The following is a 6,784-nucleotide window of genomic DNA, read 5'->3' as shown; positions in this document are numbered from 1 at the left end:
CGGCTGTACCACTTGGCACCAGCATTTGCAGGGAAAGGGTTTCCTCGAAAAGTGCTCTCTAATGCGGGAAGCAGTGGGCCGAGTGTTCGCCGCGCAGCACGAGGGTGTGTGCGCGCGCGCTCGGCGAGCCCGGGCTCTTTGTCCGAGCCCGTGCGCGCGTGCGTGTGTGGTGTGTGCGAGTGTATGTGTGTGCGCGTGTGTGTGTCTGTGTGAGTCCTCATGGGGCGGGGCTGGGCGACCGGCCCCGCCCCGGCCCCGCCCCCGGCCCGGCCAAGCTGGTATTTTTCCACCCAGCAGGATGGGTGATGCTGAGAGCTGCCTGCTCAGACAACAGACACGCGAGGTCAGGAAGAAGCCGCTTATAAATTACCGCTTCCTCCGCGCCGCCGCCAGCGCCGAGCTCCGGGCCCTGGCCGCAGCCCCGCTCGCTCGCCAGCTCCGAGCCCCGAGGACCGCGAGCCCAGAGACCCAAGCCACGCGGAGAAGGAGCGCGGAGCGCGGAGCCCGCGGGCCAGAGACCGAGCAGGAGGGCACCCCCGGCCAGTGGAACCGAGTGCAGCCGAGCGCAGCGCCGCGGCCACCCCAGGTACCCGAGGGACAGGGAGCCGGGCGCGCGGAGCCCCCTCCCTATCCCTGCGCTCCCGCCAGCCCGGACCTCCCCGCCAAGCCCCTCTCGCCACCGAGGGAGGGACGGAGGGTCGCCCGCGCAGACCCGCTGGTGAGGCTGTTATTGTTTCCCCAGCGAAAGGGCTTGGGCTTTTCGTGCCGGCGGCAGGTGTGTGTGTGTGTGTGTGTGTGTGTGCGTGTGTGTGTGTCGGTGTCTCTGTCTCACCGGGTGTCTCTATGTATCTCCATGTCCCTGTGTTTCCGAGGGTGGCTGTTCCTTCATTTCTCCAGCAATATGCACTCGTGTGTCCCAGTGTGTGCCTGCTCTTCTGTGTCTTGGGTTGTGCTTGTCTGTGTATTCTGGCGTGTCTATGATACCTGAGTGTGGCTGTGTCAATGTGTCCTAGGATGTGGGCACTTGCGTGTCCCGGTGTGTGTCTGGTGTGAACCTGTTTGTATGTGACTGTGTCTCCGAGTACCTGGCTGTGCACGTGTGTGTCCCTGAGCGTGGCTGTGTCTCCGGGCCCCTGGTTGCAGGCACTTGTGCGTCCTGGCTGTACCTGAGGGAGTGTCCCTGGTGCCTAGAGGGCCGACCAGCCGGAGCTGATTCTCCAGGGCAGGCACTGAGTTGGGCGAGGTGATAGGGGGGCATGGCTCCAAGGGTGCTGCCCGTGTGTGGCGTGCAGGTGGCAGTGCCAACGTCCAGCCGTCTTGAGTGGCAGGACGGAGGCCCCAAGGGACAGCTGGGGGCCAAATGGGCAGCAGGCAGGGACAGCAGGACACATCCTCCTCTAGCCTTTTCTCCTTCCTTCTGAGGGTTCCTCTTTTGAGCAAGAGGTTCTCTCGTCCCCCTCCCACCAGGAAAGCCAGATAGAGAATCTCAGGGACCTTCTGCGACAGCCCCAAATCTTCAGCCTAAACTGGAGGGGGGACCTGTGGGCCACCCCCTGCCCCCGGCATTCAGAGGGAGGTGTGTGCTGAGCAGGGCCACCGGCCTGGCTATTTTGGTCACTGCCTGGCCCCTGCCAGATCCTGGTGTCCCCTAGGACTAGCCCCAAAGCCTTGGGAGGCAGCCCAGGCCCCCATTTCCTGCCTGGAGAAATAAATCAGCTCAGTAACTGCCCAGACACTTGAACGGAGGGTCTTTGGGCTGAGGTTTAGTGGCGCGTGGCTGGCTCCGTTTGGACTTCGGTAAATTGGCCCACGCTTTGGCACTGCTGGCGTTTAAATAAATGTCATGGAGGAGATCTTTTTAAAATTTCTTTTTAATTTTTTCTTGGCTAGAAGGGAGGGGATCTCATCCAGAGTCTCCCAGCCAGAAGGAGTTTATTTTTGTGAGAAAGAGCGGGTGAGTGCTTAGCAACCGCCTGCCTCTCTCTCTCTCGACCGGGGAGTCATCCTGGGAGTGTGGGGTGGGCATGAGAAGGTGTGGCGGTGGGTGGGGGAAGGAATGTAATCAGGATGGTGTTGGGGGGATTAGAGGGATGCCGGAGGGCACTGGCTGAGAACCCACCACAAGATGGGATTGGCAGAATGGCTAGAGGTCTTAGGGCTGGCTCAGTCCCTAGTTGACCTTGTGCAACCTTTTGGGGGGGGCCTCAGTTTCCTCATCTGTAAAATGGGTGGAGTAGACTGGTTATGGGGTAAATGGGGACTGAGAGGCAGAAGCATGTCCCCAGAGAGCTCAGTTCAGTTACTGTGCCTCAGTGACTCTACCTTAGTCAGTAGGTGACCTTGGGTGATTCTCTTGGCCTCTTTGAACCTCAGCTTGGCTGTCTGGGCAGCAAGGACGCCAGTGCCGGCCTCGCTGCGCCCTTGAGGGGATTGAGGGAGATGAGGATGAATAAGCCTACGGTAAGCTGTAAAGCCCGGCTCGGCTTCGTAGCTGCCGATTAGAGGGTGTCACGAGGTCTCAGGTCACTGGTATGTGGCAGGGCCAAGGTGCACTCTTGAGCTTTTGTCCTTCGGGGATACCCTTGTGCTGGCCCATAATGCAGTCGCAGTGGGCCTCCTCTGCCCCGTTCCTCTCCTCTCGTCCTGCAGTGATCGGGTCACATCTGCTTTGCAGAGTCGGGAGGCCTTAGTGGGAAGTACCCATTTTAGAGATGGGCAAACTGAGAGCTGCCCAGGGGACTTTGCCTTGATCGGACGGTGGCAGGAGTGGGCCTCAAAGGTCTTTCCTCTGCCAGCTGAGCTTGGGCCCCATGGAGCTTTAGTCACTGATGTGCTGAGGAGTTGAACTTGGACTGTGGTCAAGACCTGGGGAAAACAAGGGACAAAGATCCTCCAGTCCTCAAGGTTGGAGGGAGAGAGCGCGGGACCCACGGGCACCTCGATTCTGTCCCTCGTTATTCATTCTCCCTTCTGTGTGCCTTCTCGGGGAGCCCTGCCACTCTTCCTACACAAGTGTCAAATCCACAGGAGGCTTTGGGCGCTGGTGATGGTATTTTCTAACTCCCAACTTGTTTGCCTGTCAACCTGTCAGAGGACTTGGGAGCTGTACTTCTCTGAAAGTCTTTCCAAAGGTCCCGAAATGATAAGACACTTGTGAGTCATTGAACACATTCCTGTATATAGGAAAGAGCTGACAAATAAATTACAAGGAGCGCCCAGAATGCAGCTTAGCCACAGCTGGAGGGGGTCTGGGCGGGAATAGGGCTGGCCTTGGAAGCCCAGGGTCACCCTGGCAGGTACAGGCTGATCACTCACTTCTGCAGAAGGTCAGAAGCAAGAGTCAGATTCTTTGGGGCTACATCTCACTCCTCTGCATTGGCCAACTTATCGTGGCACAAGTGTTTGTTTGAATTTATGGATTCTGGGGAGGAGCTGTGGTTGTGGAAATGCCCAGGGTGGCCTTCGAGTGTGAAAGAGAGCTCTTTTTAAATGTGCCTCTTCTAGTTGTTTAATAAATCTTGCTAAGGTCAGCTCTGGCCTGGCACTGGATTTGGGGTAGAATATTGGCTTTCGAGGTGCTCAAAGTCCAGAGGGAGATAGGGCACTGACCATGCCATCCGAGGCGTGCTGTGAAGACTCAGGTGACTGAGTATGCACCGATGGTGGGGTCATAGGCAGAAGGCACTTCAGCCTCTTAGAGGAGGTGATGTCAGAGCTGGCATCTTCTGTGAGCGGAGGAACAGTATGGGCTGGCGTTCTGGGCAGGGGACATAGCAGGTACAAAGGCACAGTGGCATGAAATAGCCAAGCATGTTTGTAGAATAAACCTTGCAGGGTTCCTGCTGGAGAAAACAGGGGCCAGGTGGTAGAAGGGCCTGAGCATTGGGTAAACGGGCTTGAGCTTTATTCTAGAGCAGCAGGGATAGAAACGGCATCAGACTGGGTTTAGGGGCAACAGTGGCAAAGCTAGTTAAACCCAGGAGCCCAGAAGACCCCTGATGGTAGGTGGGGAACTAGGCTGGGGTCCAGGAAACCGAGGGTGGCCAGGCCACCGCTGGTCAGGGCGCAAAGCATTTTCCATGCCAGTGAATCTTGCCCTGAGCTCTTTTTGTAAACACAAGGTGAAGGCCTGGACATGCTGTTTAATAGGTACACAGGCCATTAGCTTACTGGCTTTGACCTCCCTGGGAGCATGAAGCCCAGGAGTCTTTAGGGTGAATTATGTCTGCCCTGGACAGGGCTTTGCGGTTTCCCCTCCCACAGAGGCTTCATTTGGAAACCTGAGCTGAGGGGCAGGGGCTATGAGTGGCCCAGAGAGGGCAGAAAGAATGGAAACTGCTGTGCTGTTTCTAAAGCTCTGTGAGTCACCCAACTCTCTTGTAAAAATCAGTGTACAAACAACAAATCACCCAAAACAATAAAAGGGAAGGGGAGTGTAACTGCCAGGGGTTGGGCAGTGGTAACTCTATAATCAGGCAGAGAATGACTTGAGTTACTCTTTTACAAATTCAGATTCCCAGGTCCAGCATGGACACACTGAATCAATCCCCATGGGGTGGAGCCTGGGAATCTGTATTACAAAATCATGTGGTTTTTTTTTTTTTTTTAATTTAAATTGAGATCTAATTTACATGCCATGAAATGCAAAGAGTCTGTTACAGTTTGATGAATTTTGACAGATTTATACACCTGTGTAACTACCACTCAGATCAAGATAGAGAATATTTCCAGCTCCCCTAGAAAGTTAGTCGTCTCATGCCCTTCCCCTCCCAGAGGTGAGGAGTTTCTGATTTTTGTCACTCTGAATTAGTTTTGCCAAGCCTAGAACTTCATATAAATGGACTTGTGTGGTGGATACTCTTTAGTGTCTGGCTTCTTTCTGTTTGATGTTTTTGAGATCCATCCATGCTGTGGAGTTTATCACGAGGTGATTCCTTTTATTGCTGAATAGTATTCCATTGTATGGAGTCACCTGTTGATGGACGTTGGGGTGTTTCCCATTATGAATGGGAAGCTGTGATTATGAATGAAGCTGCTGTGAGCATTCCTGTATAAGTGTTTCAGTGAGCTTATATTGTACATTTCTCTAGGAGTGGGACTGCTCAGTCCTAGGGTCCATAGATGTTAACTTTATGAGAATATGTCAAAGAATTCTTTTAGTTACAAAAATAATACACCTCGGGGTGCCTGGGTGGCTCAGTTGGTTAAGCGTCAGTCTTCGGCTCAGGTCATGATCTCAGGGTCCTGGGATGGAGCCCCACATTGGGCTCCCTGCTCAGGGGGAGCCTGCTTCTCCCTCTCCCTCTTCCCCTCCCCTGGCTCATGGGTGCTCGCTCGCTCTCAAATAAATAAAATCTTCAAAAAAAAATATATACCTCAAGCAATACAAAACTGTATAAACTAAAAGTGATCCTCAAAGATCATTAAAAAAAAGTGCACTCTAATCTTCAGTCTGTCTATTTCTCCAATAACAATAAAGGCCTGTAAGGTTATACATTTTCCTCTGCACACAGCTTTAACCGTATCTCTCGGCTGTCTACAGGGACGTATACTTTTTTATTACATTCTAGATCAGTTTTCATTTCAGTTTGGATTTCCTCGTTGATCTGGGGCTATTTAGGACATGTTCAGCAAGCTAACTGTAGTTTTGTTTTAGTGTTACCGAAAATGGCATCATACTGTTCTTGGTTTTGCCACTCACTCTTCAAACAATGGACCATTGTGGAACTGCCGCTTGTCAGAACATACAGATCTGCCAGGCCACTCTGAACGGCCAGTCTGCATTTGGGAATCACTCACCTAGTCTGGCCTGCCTTAATCACCACACGCGCTGCCAGCTCAGTGAATGCAGAGCACCCACCGGTGACTCTGAACTTCCCTGAAGGTGGGCAAAGAAGCAGGCTGAGGCCACTCGGCATTCTGAGATGGGAAGGAGCACCCCAGATGCCTTATCTCCCTTCCTGCATTTAAGGCCTGTGCCTGACTTAGGGGTTCTTACCCCCATCTTCTGGATGAGTTCACCCGGCCTCAGAAAAGTGACTTGCTGCAGCTCACACAGCTGAGATTGAATAGGAAGGGGAACTAGAACCAGAGCCCGTCCTTATCCCCCCAGCGGCATGGCAGATGCGCACTGAGCACCTACGGGGTGTCAGGCAGAAGGCCAAGGCCAGGAGGGCAGGGATAAGTAAATAAAACAGCCCCTGCACTCAAGTGGCTCAGTCTCACGGGAGGGGAGATCTGTATCAGGAAGAGGTTAATGAACAATTCCAGGTGGCTTCTGCCAAGGGCAGGCAATGGTCCAGGCAGGGAAAAGTGGGGAAGGTCTGAGGGAAGAGTGGTCCTCTGGCCAGGGAGTGTGGAGACTTTGGGATCTTTGAGTGAAGGCTCCCCGCCATCCATTTTAGGGATCAGGAGGCTGAGGTCCAAGCCAGGCTAATAAGCTATCAAAAGGGCCATTGTTCACAAACTTGGGGTTCTTCCCCAGACTCAGGCTCCATTCAGTGATTCTGTTAAACAGGTAAATCTCGAGGCCGTGTTTTTACCTCTGCCTCGAACTCTTGATGACAATGTTCACAATTCAGATGCTAATTTTAACACAGCTAATGGGAAGGGGGAGTGGGAGGACAAAGCTGTACCAATCCAAAAGATTCCTTAGGACTTGGCTGCCCGGGAGACACCTGCAGAAACCGGGGTGGGGGGGGCCTGGACAGCAGGACCTCCTGGCTCCTATGGGCAGCTCTGGCTCCTGGCGGTGGTGCGGGATAGAATCAAGGCAATTTGCAAG

The 6,784-nt window shown here is 53.7% G+C and overlaps 1 protein-coding gene across 5 annotated transcripts in view; it reads left to right on the top strand.

The window, feature by feature from the left end:
- The first annotated feature begins 301 nt into the window (after positions 1–301).
- The window catches only part of SLC6A6 (solute carrier family 6 member 6), an 83,888-nt gene continuing 77,405 nt past the window's right edge, over positions 302–6,784 (top strand). For 3 of the 5 annotated variants that reach the window (XM_081822758.1, XM_081822748.1, XM_081822740.1), the window contains exon 1: positions 302–586. The gene's annotated coding sequence lies outside the window, so the exon portion shown is untranslated. Of the gene's footprint in view, positions 719–6,784 lie in introns of all 5 variants that reach the window. The other 2 variants (XM_081822753.1, XM_081822733.1) reach the window with 1 other exon arrangement.

This window comes from Leptonychotes weddellii, chromosome 1, assembly GCF_054177405.1.
Source record: "Leptonychotes weddellii isolate Sample4059 chromosome 1, ASM5417740v2, whole genome shotgun sequence".
Taxonomy (NCBI): domain Eukaryota; kingdom Metazoa; phylum Chordata; class Mammalia; order Carnivora; family Phocidae; genus Leptonychotes; species Leptonychotes weddellii.
This window is presented reverse-complemented; position numbering and strand designations above follow the sequence as displayed.